The 15469-nt window shown below is 37.1% G+C and overlaps 1 protein-coding gene across 9 annotated transcripts in view; it reads left to right on the forward strand.

Moving 5' to 3' along the window:
- Positions 1–15469, forward strand: part of NRG1 (neuregulin 1) — a 1138773-nt gene that overhangs the window by 557747 nt on the left and 565557 nt on the right. The window lies entirely within an intron of this gene.

Raw genomic sequence — 15469 nt, forward strand, 5'->3', positions numbered from 1 at the left:
ACTAAAAATCTTGAAAAAAAAGTGGAAGAATTGATGGCTAGAGTAATTAATGCAGAGAAGGTCATAAATGAAATGAAAGAGATGAAAACCATGACACGAGAAATACGTGACAAATGCACAAGCTTCAGTAACCGACTCGATCAACTGGAAGAAAGAGTATCTGCGATTGAGGATCAAATGAATGAAATGAAGCGAGAAGAGAAACCAAAAGAAAAAAGAAGAAAAAGAAATGAACAAAGCCTGCAAGAAGTATGGGATTATGTAAAAAGACCAAATCTACGTCTGATTGGGGTGCCTGAAAGTGAGGGGGAAAATGGAACCAAGTTGGAAAACACTCTTCAGGATATCATCCAGGAGAACTTCCCCAACCTAGTAGGGCAGGCCAACATTCAAATCCAGGAAATACAGAGAACGCCACAAAGATACTCCTCGAGAAGAGCAACTCAAGACACATAATTGCCAGATTCACCAAAGTTGAAATGAAGGAAAAAATCTTAAGGGCAGCCAGAGAGAAAGGTCGGGTTACCCACAAAGGGAAGCCCATCAGACTAACAGCAGATCTCTCGGCAGAAACTCTCCAAGCCAGAAGAGAGTGGGGGCCAATATTCAACATTCTTAAAGAAAAGAATTTTCAACCCAGAATTTCATATCCAGCCAAACTAAGTTTCATAAGTGAAGGAGAAATAAAATCCTTTACAGATAAGCAAATGCTTAGAGATTTTGTCACCACTAGGCCTGCCTTACAAGAGACCCTGAAGGAAGCACTAAACATGGAAAGGAACAAGCGGTACCAGCCATTGCAAAAACATGCCAAAATGTAAAGACCATCGAGGCTAGGAAGAAACTGCATCAACTAACGAGCAAAATAACCAGTTAATATCATAATGGCAGGATCAAGTTCACACATAACAATCTTAACCTTAAATGTAAATGGACTAAATGCTCCAATTAAAAGACACAGACTGGCAAACTGGATCAAGAGTCAAGACCCATCAGTCTGCTGTATTCAGGAGACCCATCTCACACGCAGAGACATACATAGGCTCAAAATAAAGGGATGGAGGAAGATTTACCAAGCAAATGGAGAACAAAAAAAAGCAGGGGTTGCAATCCTAGTCTCTGATAAAACAGACTTTAAACCATCAAAGATCAAAAGAGACAAAGAAGGCCATTACATAATGGTAAAGGGATCAATTCAACAGGAAGAGCTAACTATCCTAAATATATATGCACCCAATACAGGAGCACCCAGATTCATAAAGCAAGTCCTTAGAGACTTACAAAGAGCCTTAGACTCCCATACAATAATAATGGGAGACTTCAACACTCCACTGTCAACATTAGACAGATCAACGAGACAGAAAGTTAACAAGGATATCCAGGAATTGAACTCATCTCTGCAGCAAGCAGACCTCATAGACATCTATAGAACTCTCCACCCCAAATCAACAGAATATACATTCTTCTCAGCACCACATCGTACTTACTCCAAAATCGACCACGTAATTGGAAGTAAAGCACTCCTCAGCAAATGTACAAGAACAGAAATTATAACAAACTGTCTCTCAGACCACAGTGCAATCAAACTAGAACTCAGGAGTAAGAAACTCAATCAAAACCGCTCAACTACATGGAAACTGAACAACCTGCTCCTGAATGACTACTGGGTACATAACGAAATGAAGGCAGAAATAAAGATGTTCTTTGAAACCAATGAGAACAAAGATACAACATACCAAAATCTCTGGGACACATTTAAAGCAGTGTGTAGAGGGAAATTTATAGCACTAAATGCCCACAAGAGAAAGCAGGAAAGATCTAAAATTGACACTCTAACATCGCAATTAAAAGAACTAGAGAAGCAAGAGCAAACACATTTGAAAGCTAGCAGAAGGCAAGAAATAACTAAGATCAGAGCAGAACTGAAGGAGATAGAGACACAAAAAACTCTCCAAAAAATCAATGAATCCAGGAGTTGGTTTTTTGAAAAGATCAACAAAATTGACAGACCACTAGCAAGACTAATAAAGAAGAAAAGAGAGAAGAATCAAATCGACGCAATTAAAAATGATAAAGGGGATATCACCACCGACCCCACAGAAATACAAACTACCATCAGAGAATACTATAAACACCTCTACGCAAATAAACTGGAAAATCTAGAAGAAATGGATAATTTCCTGGACACTTACACTCTTCCAAGACTAAACCAGGAAGAAGTTGAATCCCTGAATAGACCAATAGTAGGCTCTGAAATTGAGGCAATAATTAATAGCCTACCAACCAAAAAAAGTCCAGGACCAGATGGATTCACAGCTGAATTCTACCAGAGGTACAAGGAGGAGTTGGTACCATTCCTTCTGAAACTATTCCAATCCATAGAAAAAGAGGGAATCCTCCCTAACTCATTTTATGAGGCCAACATCATCCTGATACCAAAGCCTGGCAGAGACACAACAAAAAAAGAGAATTTTAGACCAATATCCCTGATGAACATCGATGCAAAAATCCTCAATAAAATACTGGCAAACCGGATTCAGCAACACATCAAAAAGCTTATCCACCATGATCAAGTGTGCTTCATCCCTGGGATGCAAGGCTGGTTCAACATTCGCAAATCAATAAACATAATCCAGCATATAAACAGAACCAAAGACAAGAACCACATGATTATCTCAATAGATGCAGAAAAGGCTTTTGACAAAATTCAACAGCCCTTCATGCTAAAAACGCTCAATAAATTCGGTATTGATGGAACGTACCTCAAAATCATAAGAGCTATTTATGACAAACCCACAGCCAATATCATACTGAATGGGCAAAAACTGGAAAAATTCCCTTTGAAAACTGGCACAAGACAGGGATGCCCTCTCTCACCACTCCTATTCAACATAGTGCTGGAAGTTCTGGCTAGGGCAATTAGGCAAGAGAAAGAAATCAAGGGTATTCAGTTAGGAAAAGAAGAAGTCAAACTGTCCCTGTTTGCAGATGACATGATTGTATATTTAGAAAACCCCATTGTCTCAGCCCAAAATCTCCTTAAGCTGATAAGCAACTTCAGCAAAGTCTCAGGATACAAAATTAATGTACAAAAATCACAAGCATTCTTATACATCAGTAACAGACAAACAGAGAGCCAAATCAGGAATGAACTTCCATTCACAATTGCTTCAAAGAGAATAAAATACCTAGGAATCCAACTTCCAAGGGATGTAAAGGACCTCTTCAAGGAGAACTACAAACCACTGCTCAGTGAAATAAAAGAGGACACAAACAAATGGAAGAACATACCATGCTCATGGATAGGAAGAATCAATATAGTGAAAATGGCCATACTGCCCAAGGTAATTTATAGATTCAATGCCATCCCCATCAAGCTACCAATGAGTTTCTTCACAGAATTGGAAAAAACTGCTTTAAAGTTCATATGGAACCAAAAAAGAGCCCGCATCTCCAAGACAATCCTAAGTCAAAAGGACAAAGCTGGAGGCATCACGCTACGTGACTTCAAACTATACTACAAGGCTACAGTAAGCAAAACAGCATGGTACTGGTACCGAAACAGAAATATAGACCAATGGAACAGAACAGAGTCCTCAGAAATAATACCACACATCTACAGCCATCTGATCTTTGACAAACCTGAGAGAAACAAGAAATGGGGAAAGGATTCCCTATTTAATAAATGGTGCTGGGAAAATTGGCTAGCCATAAGTAGAAAGCTGAAACTGGATCCTTTCCTTACTCCTTATACGAAAATTAATTCAAGATGGATTAGAGACTTAAATGTTAGACCTAATACCATAAAAATCCTAGAGGAAAACCTAGGTAGTACCATTCAGGACATAGGCATGGGCAAAGACTTCATGTCTAAAACACCAAAAGCAACGGCAGCAAAAGCCAATATTGACAAATGGGATCTCATTAAACTAAAGAGCTTCTGCACAGCAAAAGAAACTACCATCAGAGTGAACAGGCAACCTACAGAATGGGAGAAAATTGTTGCAATCTACTCATCTGACAAAGGGCTAATATCCAGAACCTACAAAGAACTCAAACAAATTTACAAGAAAAAAACAAACAACCCCATCAAAAAGTGGGCAAAGGATATGAACAGACATTTCTCAAAAGAAGACATTCATACAGCCAACAGACACATGAAAAAATGCTCATCATCACTGGCCATCAGAGAAATGCAAATCAAAACCACAATGAGATACCATCTCACACCAGTTAGAATGGCGATCATTAAAAAGTCAGGAAACAACAGGTGCTGGAGAGGATGTGGAGAAATAGGAACACTTTTACACTGTTGGTGGGATTGTAAACTAGTTCAACCATTATGGAAAACAGTATGGCGATTCCTCAAGGATCTAGAACTAGATGTACCATACGACCCAGCCATCCCATTACTGGGTATATACCCAAAGGATTATAAATTATGCTGCTATAAAGACACATGCACACGTATGTTTATTGCAGCACTCTTCACAATAGCAAAGACTTGGAATCAACCCAAATGTCCATCTGTGACAGATTGGATTAAGAAAATGTGGCACATATACACCATGGAATACTATGCAGCCATCAAAAAGGATGAGTTTGTGTCCTTTGTAGGGACATGGATGCAGCTGGAAACCATCATTCTTAGCAAACTATCACAAGAACAGAAAACCAAACACCGCATGTTCTCACTCATAGGTGGGAACTGAACAATGAGATCACTTGGACTCAGGAAGGGGAACATCACACACAGGGGCCTATCATGGGGAGGGGGGAGGGGGGAGGGATTGCATTGGGAGTTATACCTGATGTAAATGACGAGTTGATGGGTGCAGCACAGCAACATGGCACAAGTATACATATGTAACAAACCTGCACGTTATGCACATGTACCCTACAACTTAAAGTATAATAATAATAAATAAATTAAAAAAAAAAAAGAAAAAAGAAAAAAACAGGCCAATAGAGTTAGAGACAATAAAAAAAAAAATTATTTGACCATGTGAAAATATAGATATTCTATCTAGCCTAAGAAACATAATCAGCAATGCAGTAAAAGATTGTATACACAGATGCTCCTGACATTTGGATTTACAATAGGGAAAAACTGGAAACAACCTAAATATTTGAAAAAAGAGAATGGTAAATACATGAAAAATACAATAAATACAGTTTTAACTGAAAAGTATATGCAATTTTGACTTGAGAAATTTTTAATATACTATGACTACTTGGAAGAATATGGATGTACCTCAAAATAAGTAATGATCTCTATGCAAGAGTATTTTTGATTTTTGTTTTCTTATGCATGCCTTTCAATATTGTCCAAATTTTCGATAATAAGCATGCATAGTATAATATATCATGTAGAAGAGTGCAAAATGAACACAGAGGTTAAGATCCTGGCTTTTCAGTGAAGGTCTGAGTTTGAATCCTACCTCTGCTATTTACTAGCAATATAATTTCGGGAAATTACTTAACATCTCTGCTCTTCAGTTTCCTCATCTGAAATATAAGGATAATAATGGTATCTGTATCTTAAGGATGACCAAAGTTATAGATATCTTAAGAATGAATTAAATGAGTTTCTCTATTTAGACTATTTTAAAATGAATGCCTGACATAGTAATCATGTCCCATAATCACTATTATTTATTTATAAAATTATTTTATGTAGTTTTATTTAATACTAACATTTTGGTTTTATAAAACCAAATTTTAAAAATAGATAACTAAATGAAAGGACAAAGAAAAGCTAATTTCACTGTGTTTTTTAGCTTCTTTATAAAATCCACTTATTTGAAGTGTATAGCTCCATTTTGCCATACGTTTTTCATTTATAAAAGCCTCTTATAAATTTGTATGTACCTTTCGGTATTGTTTGAATTTTCCATAGCAAGCACTCACAGCATAGTATATCATGTAGCAGTGTCCAAAATGAACATAGAGGAGGGTTTTGCCAAATGATTTTTTAAGGAATTCTACTAAAAGGGGATTATTTTGAAAAATAAAATGTATTTGCTTTTATTTAATGAGCAAACTTCATCCACTTGGAGATCACCCACTTGTGAATTTCTTTCTTTCTTTCTCTGATGTTAAGTTACTTTAGAGGACAGGAAGGTTCAGTGATCAGTTTTCATGGGATAGCCACGCAGAGGCACATGGAGATGAGGCAATGAAGCCACTTTCAGCTTCTGGGTCTCTTTGTTATACAGGAAAGGAAGTCAACCGGGGTAAACCTCTTTGGGAAGGATTGAGTCCTTCTCTCAATTTTGAAGTGATGATTTTTTAGTTCTTCAGATTTATCTTCTATAAATAGATTTCTTCACAAGCTTCCTGCAGTATGATAAGCACAAATGATTAGAAAGTATTTTGTAAGGACTTGGGACTAAAGAAATTATTGATAAAGCCAGAATGTGTAAAAAGGTGTCGTAAAGCAACAATACTTAAACATTTTGGTCTCCGAGTCCCTTTACAATCCAGGACCCCAGAGAGGTTTTTTTTGTTTTTTGTATTTTTTTTCTAAAATGGGTTATATCAATCAATTTTTTTCACATTAGAAATTAAAACTGAGAAAGGTTTGAACACAGGAATACCCAATTACATATCCCAGTAATCGGCAGAGCAATGGCAATCATCACATCATGTTGCCTCCAGATAATCCCACTGACAATTTGTTGAAGAGTAAAAGGGAAAAAGCCCAACACCTTAGTATGTTGTAAAAATAGCTTTCATCTCACAGACCCCCCAAAAGGCTCTTGAGGACCCTTGAGCAATCCCTGGACCGCACTTTGAGAACCGCTTTTGCAACATGTGCCCTTCCCTCATCCTCTGCCATGCAAAACTATCTGAGAATCTAGGATTGTCTACACCCACAGTACAGCCAGCTCTAAGACTTTGAAGATAAGAAAAGACGAACTTCATCACTAAAAAAGCCAAAGCAGTTGAAAGCACACACTAGCTGAATTTTCTTCCTCCAAGTCTACAGACCACCTCACGTAGCAGCTGTAGTGGCAGCGGCTCCCAAGATTCGATAAGAATTAGTAAAGAGGTTTATAAGACCATGTGTGCAGAAAGTCTCACAGTTTCTGATAGCGATTGAGCTTCGCTTTATCTCTGTCTACAGTAGCAGCCCAGAACAAAGCATTCATATGATATTCTCTCTTTCCTCTTTAGCCTTAGATAAATGTCCCAAGAAAAGGGAAGAGAAACTGAGAAAAATCATACATGCTAAACAACAGTTTATTAAATATATTTGTTGTTGTTTTTCTTTTTTACTTGGTTGCTCACAATATTAATACACCCTCTTTATAAAACATGAAAGCAATACAAAAGTACAATGAGTAAAATGAGAACCAAAAAAATGTTTTCTTCCATAATCCTCTCTCTAATCGCATTTCTCAGAGATAACTGTGTTAGCATTTTGGTGTGTTTCTTACGGCGCTTTTTGTTGTCAAGAATAAGCATAGGTAAAGGGGAAGGATTTTGTTCTGTTTCTTTTATATATATACACAGTATATCTTAGAGATAGTTCCAAGTGCCAAATACATGCATTTATTTTTTTCACCAAATGCAAGACATGTCATGGCATGGATGAAGTTGGGTTTATTTAATCATTCACTAATTGATAGGTATTTAGGTTGTTTACAGTTTTTTTCATTTTAGATACAGTGTTCCCATGCAAAGAATGTCCCTTGTGCATAAATCGTTGTGACATGTGTTGGAATCTCAAAAGTGGAATTGCTGAGCCAGAGGTATCCTCATTTTAAAATTTAATAGACATTATCATTATCCTCTAGCACACACATCACTTTACACAATTGATAGTAATTTATGAGGAATTCCATGTCCCCTCGCGCCAACACTGCATCTAGTGACTCTTTGAAAATTGTCCAGTCTCATGCTGAATTATGGCATCTTGCTTTGTTATGCATTTCTGTGATTATCAGTGAACTTGAACATCTTTCCATATTTTTATCTATGCTTAACATTGAAACACGTTATGTTTTGAATATTTTCCTCCACTCTATTACTACCCTTTGTCCTTGATCATAGTTTCTTTCATCACATGGCAGGCTTGAATTTTTGTGTACTTAAATTTGCCAATCTTTTCATTTCTGATTCCTAAGTTTATTTAACTTAGGAACCGCCTCCTCCCATACTATCTCCAAGGATTAAAAAAATACTGTTTTCTCCTAGAGCTTTTGTGAACTTTATTTTTTACAATTATATCTTTAGCCCATTGATGGCTGTGCCTTTTAAATAATGAAAAGCCTATATTTAAGTTATTTTTCCTCAAATAGATAAACATTTGCCATACAGGATTTAGTAATCACTTTGTCCTTTCTTCCCACATTTGAATTGCCACCTTTAACACAGGGATATTAGGTAACTTAAGAGGTAAAAGTATGCTTCTTGAACCCAAGATCTACCACTTAAAAATTAGGTAAGATTTGATTTACTGATTGATTTTTCCTGCCCCACTAACTTCATTACTAGAAAATAGGGGCAGGGGAGAAGGAAATGGTAAGACTTAGCATATTATACCATATGGAAATTAAATAATACACAAAAATACTTAAAATAGTGTCAGGCAGTTTAAGAGCACTCAGTAAAGTTAGCTCTTATTAAATTTTTACAACTCCATGTATATCTGGGATCTGTTTCTGGTTTGTTCATGGCAGCATTATCAAATAAAACTTTCTGTGCTATTCAATGTGGTAGTTACTGGGCACAATGACCACTTAAAACAAGGCTATAATGATGGGAAAATTAAAATTTTAACTAATTTAATTTAAAGATAAATAGCCACATGTGGTCAGTAGGTACCATATTGGATAGGACAATGTCCATATAGTATTTGCCATGAGCTTTCGTTATTATATGAACCCAGATTTTAAGAACTCACTGTGGACTAGATTATGAATTGTATCAGATGATTTTCCTTGAGTCATCAAGAAGAACACAGTTTTTTTTTTTCTTTAATCTGTTAAAGGTGGGAAGTATTAATATAAATCAACATTCCAGCAATAAACCTTATTGGTTCTTGTTATTCTTTGACCTCATGGTTAAATTTGATTTGCTAATTTTGCTTTGAGCTCTTCTACATTCATATCTGAGATTATTTTAAATTTGTATTATGCATTGACTGTGAGATGAGCATTTTGTTGGCTTGGTAAAATGAATTAGAAGACTTCATATTCTAAATTCTGAAAGAGTTTGAATATTGGAGTTATTATCTGTTCTTGGGAGATGGTTTTATCACCAGTTCCCATAAACTCCTTGATACCTTGAGGTGAAGCAAAGTCTACCTTAACTATTTCTTGTACGGTGATTGTCTATTCAGGTTTTCTATCTATTCATAAGACAATTTTGAACTCACTGGTGCTCCAAAGAAAATATGAATCATTCTATTACAAAGACACAGGTTCACATATGTTCATTGCAGCACTCTTCACAATAGCAAAGACATGAAGTTAACCCAAATGCCCATCACTGATAGACTGGATAAAGAAAATGTGGTACATATACACCATGGAATACTATGCAGTCATAAACAGGAACAAAATCTGTTGCAGGGACATGGATGGAGCTAGAAGCCATTATCCTCAGCAAACTAGTGCAGGAACAGAAAATGAAACACCACATGTTCTTACTTATAAGTGGGGCTGAACAATGAGAACACATGGACACAGGGAGGGTAACAACACACACTGCAGCCTGTCAGTGGGGAGTAGGGGGAGGGAGAACATCAGAATAAATAGCTAATGCATGTTGGGCTTAATACATAGGTGATGGGTTGATAGGTGCAGCAAACCACCATGGCACACGTTTACCTATGTAACAAACCTGCACATCTTGCACATGTATCCCGGAACTTAAAATTTTTAAAAAATTTTAAAAAAGGAAAATCTGGACCTGAGTAGCAATATCTCTACCTGATGATACTCGTCATTTTCAAATACTTAAAATGAGTCTGAAACTGTAGAGGAAGAAAAATTCTTCCTACCACCCTCCTCCTCTCTCTGGCTGGGGCTTTGTAAATTGGACTGACAAAGACAGCTTAACAATAGAGAAGCAGGAGTTTATTAGTGTGTGCATTGGGCTCACACATGGGAGCACTCAGAGATGAGTAACTCCAAGGGCTGGTAAGAATTTGGGCTAATATAGAATCTCAGCAAAGGAACAATAAATTTTCAGAGAAGTGACAAGACGAATGAACTTCGAGTTTCTAGGGTGGCAGACTGTGGGGAAGCAAATATATGGGAAACCTATTGAAAGATAAAGGCTAGTTAGGGAAGTTTATGTAGATGCCTGTGGGTCCATCTCTGGGTTCCTAAGGGTCTAGAGTTGTCTCTGATGATTAACTTTTATCCTTCCTAGTAGAGAGTGGAGGGAAAACACCTTTATAAATTTGTGTCCTGCTTTTAGGCAGACAGGGGCAGGGCAGAGAACTTCTCTTATAGCTGTTTTCTCTCAACTCTCTTCACATCAAAATAATAATCCTAATGCCAAGGTGGCATATTTTGGGGTGGCATATTCTGCTACCCTACAGGACCTGTGCAAAGATATATCTTTAAATATGTTTAACCCATAGTTTTCAACAAAGTTGGAAACAAGAATCAGGATTGATTTAAAAGATATTATATAGCCATTAACATCATGCTGCATAAAACCTATTTAATTCTCATCTAACTGGTAGATTATACAAATAATAACATTGCTTTCCTTTGGATATTAGCATTGAAAAGAGTGCTTTTTGCCAGGCATGATGGTGCACCCCTGAAGTTCCAACTACTCGGGAGGCTGAGGTGGGAGGATCACTTGAGCCCACGAGTTTGAGGCTGCAGTGATCTATGATTGCACCACTGCACTCCATCCTGGGCAACAAAGTGAGACACTTTCAATCAAGAAAGAGAAAAAGACAGAGAGAGAGAGAGAGAAGAGTTCTTTTTCCTTTTCTTTCAAACAAAAATCAGAAAATGAGTGGTTGATCTTAGTTCAATTAAACAAAACAAAACAAACCTGCTGGGTGCTTCCTCTTCTCCAAATACTAAGCAAAAAATAAAGTGAATAAGCCCCTGCCAGTCATGTAACCTCTGAATGAGGGAAAGAGCTAAAATGTTATACATAAAAGAAAGCTGAATGGGAAAAATGCATGGAAATTATGAGTTTGGGGACACTTTGACTTGGCCAAATGCCCCATTCTCTTTCTGTACTTCAAGGTCATTGCAGTAGGTATTTTAAATGAACTTGAATTATCCCTTAGGACAGGGTTGCCTGACGAAAAGGGGGACACCCAGTCAAATTGGAATTTCAGATAAACAACAAATAATTTTTAGCAGAATTACATGCTATGCTTACTTATACTAATATATATACATATATTTTATTTGTCCAAAATTCATGTTTATCTGCACCATATCTGGAAATGTTAAGAATAAATTGTAACATCTTATATTTGCATAAGGCACCATTTCACCAATCCTTTCTTCAGAACAATAGTTTTATGACACTCATCAAAAAGGACTATGTGGTCCCAAAAGTTGAGAAAGCATTTCGTGCTATAGTTCCTCTTGCTTACAGCTATAACTTGGAGTGATAATCATCCGTTTTGACAACCAACATAGACTGGACTCATTCTAGCTGTTAACACCTCTGCAGCAGGACTGAGAAAGGACTGGAGAGCCACGTACTATGGTTTACACTTCTGAGCATTTGCTGTGCCAGCCATCCCACTATATGCTTTACATACTTCATCTCACTAATCCTCACACACTTGTGAGGAAACTACTGAGAGTTTACGCATGAGGAAATGCCTCAGAGAGGTTCAGCAACTTGCCCAAGGTCACACAGTTGTAAGGGACAGAGTCTGAATCTATTGCCTGTATACTTAATCAATAAAGATTCATTATAGGTATTAGCTCATCAAAGGCTCTAAGATGTCTAGAGTAAGGAAAACTTTTGACTTTGTTTAAATAACCATTTCCTAGAAGCACCATCGAAAATACTGGTAGGGGCAGGGTGCGGTGGCTCACACCTGTAATCCCAGCACTTTGGGAGACCCAGGCAGCAAGATAACTTGAGCCCAGGAGTTCAAACCCCATCTGGCCAACATGGTGAAAACTCGTCTTTACTAAAAATACAAAAATTATCCAGGCTGGTGGCATGTGCCTGTAGTCCCAGCTACTTGGGAGGTTGAGGAAGGAGAATTGTTTGAATCCGGGATGCGGAGGTTGCCGTGAGCCGAGATCATGCCACTGCACTCCACCTGGGAGACAGAGCAAGACTCTGTCTCAAAAAAAATAAAAATAAAAATAATACGGTAGGGTGTTTTATATTTATATTTACATAAATCTATACATTAGATATACTATATTATGGATACATATATATTAGAATTAATATTTCTAATTATTGTATATCGTTATAAATTTTCTTGTATTATTATATATTATATTATATATAACTGGTTCTGTTTTTCTGAAGAGCCATAACCAATGAATTCAGTTTAGAATACAAACTCTTTTAGTTGGAATGAGCCTAATAAAAATAATTACCATCCCAAACCAACTTTAGGTTATCATTTGTCTCTGGTAGTATTAAATTATCATTATATTAAATTCCTAGAAGCACTATATAGATGGCAGCAGAGTATTTATATTATAGATAATATAGGATATATTATTAGATATTAATATATTACATTACAATTGTATAATATTATATATAAATTAGTTCTGTTTCTCTTGACAGCCTTAACTAATACATCCAGTTTAGAACATAAATTCTATTAGTTGGAATGAGACTATAAAAATAATTACCATTCCAAACCAACTTTAGGTTATCATTTGTCTTTGATATTATTAAATTATTATTATATTAAGTTCCTAGGAGCACAATACAAATGCTGGCTGAGTGTTTATAATAAATATAATATAAATTATATTTTTAGATGTAAATATATTACATTATGATGACATTATTGTGATATATATAATATAATGAGTTATTTTTCCCTGAAGAACCTTAACTAATACATCTAGTTCAGGACATAATTCTGTTAGTTAGAGCCAGCCTAACAAAAATAATTACCTTCCCAAACCAACTTGAGATTATCATTTGTTTTCAAGGCCATGGTTCGCAGCCTTAGTTGCTCAGTAAAAATATTTGGGGAGGGCAACCACGATGGCTCACACCTGTAATCCCTGCACTTTGGGAGGCCAAGGTGGGAGGATCACTTGAGATCAGGAGTTCGAGACCAGCCTGACCAACACAGTAAAACTCCATCTCTACTAAAAATACAAAAATTAGCCAGGCATGGTGGCACATGTCTGTAATCCCAGCTACTTTGGTGGCTGAGGCAGGAGAATCACTTGAACCTGGGAGGCAGAGGTTGCAGTAAGCCAAGATTGAGCCACTGCACCCCGGCCTGGGTAACAGAGTGAGACCCTGTCTCAAAAACAAAACACAAAAACAAACAAACAAAAAAGCACTTAGTGCACTTCTGAAAGCCTAGGGAGCCCAGAAATTCTGATTTAATTGATCTAAGGAAAGGGAGAGGTAAAAGCTGTAGTGCCCAGAGATTCTAGTGCCCAGCCAAAGGCCATGGGAGTGATGAGTGACCCTGCCCACACCTAACAGAGTGTCCCCTGCTCTGCTAGTCAGTCAACAGAACACCAGCCAATTTCTCTAAGCCAAGAGCTGGTTATGTCCAACCTCCCCTGGAAGAGTTTACTTAACATCGTAAGAAGTCATTTTCTATCTACTGTAAGAATTAACTGGATACTGTAATTGCCATCTTTTTATGAGTTAAAATATTCTTCATTTTTAAATGAATAAATAAAAAAGTTTAACCGTTTTGAAATTACCAGTAGGAAGAAATCGGGTAGGAACGAAGAGTAACCATCCATTACCGAAAATACTCCTGTCCCAAATCTCTCTCCATATCCATTTCTTAAATTTATTCATTCATTTTAAAATTCAACTTAACAATTCTTGAAATCTTTACCTGGCTATGTTACCCAATATTCTAGACATCTGGTATACATTACTGAACAAAACAGTCCTGCCCCCATGAAGTTTCATTCTAGCTTACTTCTAGTATATGCCAGGCTCTGAACTAAGTCTAAAACAGACGACCCCTGCCCTGCCACCTCTCCGCAAAGACAACATTAATAATAGGAGGGCTTTTTACAGAAAATGAAACTGTGACTTCTTTCAGTTACAACCTGTGAGTGTTGAAGTCAGAGCACCAGTCTTTCCTGTATACTTTACCACCTATTTGAAAAATGATGGATAGTTCTCTTAAATGATGAAGAATTAGTGTAAGTTCTTAAACAAAATAGTGCTAATACTAAGATCATGCTTGAGAAACCTAGTTCTTGCTGCCTCCTTACATATTTTAAGTTTGGCCTAAGAGTGTCTCTGTGCATAGTTAGCTGTAATGTAACTGGATGTGTAAACAGATTGTACCCTGCTCTTGTACCAATCTCCAAGTTTTGGCCAATCAAAGGTGGCCAACCATTCAAACTGTTCAAATAAGACAAACGCCAAGCTGTAACCAACCCAACTATTTTTGTACCTTGCTTCCATTTTCTATACGTCACTTTTCTTTTTCTGTTCATAAATTCTCTCCTACCACGTGGCATCACGGGGGTGTTCTGAACCTCTTCTGGTTCTGGGGCTGATCCATTCAGGAATCATTCTTTGCTCAAAGTATGATAATTTAATTTGTCTAAAGGTTTTCTAACACGAGCAAGAGTCACAGATTGCTTAGTCTGGAGAAGTTACTCTTGGCTCTACGCAGTCCACGAAAAATGACATTTAGAAATGGTTTTTTTCCCTGGCCTCCAGAGAAGCAGCTGCTTTCGTACTTTGAAATGCAACATCCTCATCTGTAAGACGCAGGTGCTAAATGATGACTATCGTTCTTTCAAATGTTAACTTTCTGCGAGTCACTTCTTCATTGAATGTGTCAAGAAGCACAACATCGAAAGCCTGTCTTTGACAATGCCTAGAGGTTAGAGGATGCAGAATGAGCCTGATCTTCTTTGGCTACTGAGTTAACAACCATCCTTCATTTATCTCAGGGAGCAAAAGCAGGATTTCCGTGGGTGTCCAAGGTCCTTATTCACAATCAGGGTGCATGGCAGCACCCTTAATAACTACAGATTCAGAATCACAGAAGACATTTACCGACTATGTATTTTTTGCCAAACCCTGTGCCGGGTGTTACTAGGACATTACTTATGAAATATTTGGTAGTGTGGATGAAGTGGCAGCTTTTCCTGCTTATGTGATACAGAAATAGGACTTTAAAAATCCATTAAAATTTTATTCATCTCAGAAGGCATGGTTTCTAATTGTGTTTGGTCTTACATTTGTTATGATTTAGGAATGCACATCTGAGTTGGTTGCATGATGCTATAGTTGGCAACATGATTCTTACCGCCACCATCACAAA

Source organism: Macaca fascicularis, chromosome 8 (assembly GCF_037993035.2).
Source record: "Macaca fascicularis isolate 582-1 chromosome 8, T2T-MFA8v1.1".
Classification (NCBI taxonomy): domain Eukaryota; kingdom Metazoa; phylum Chordata; class Mammalia; order Primates; family Cercopithecidae; genus Macaca; species Macaca fascicularis.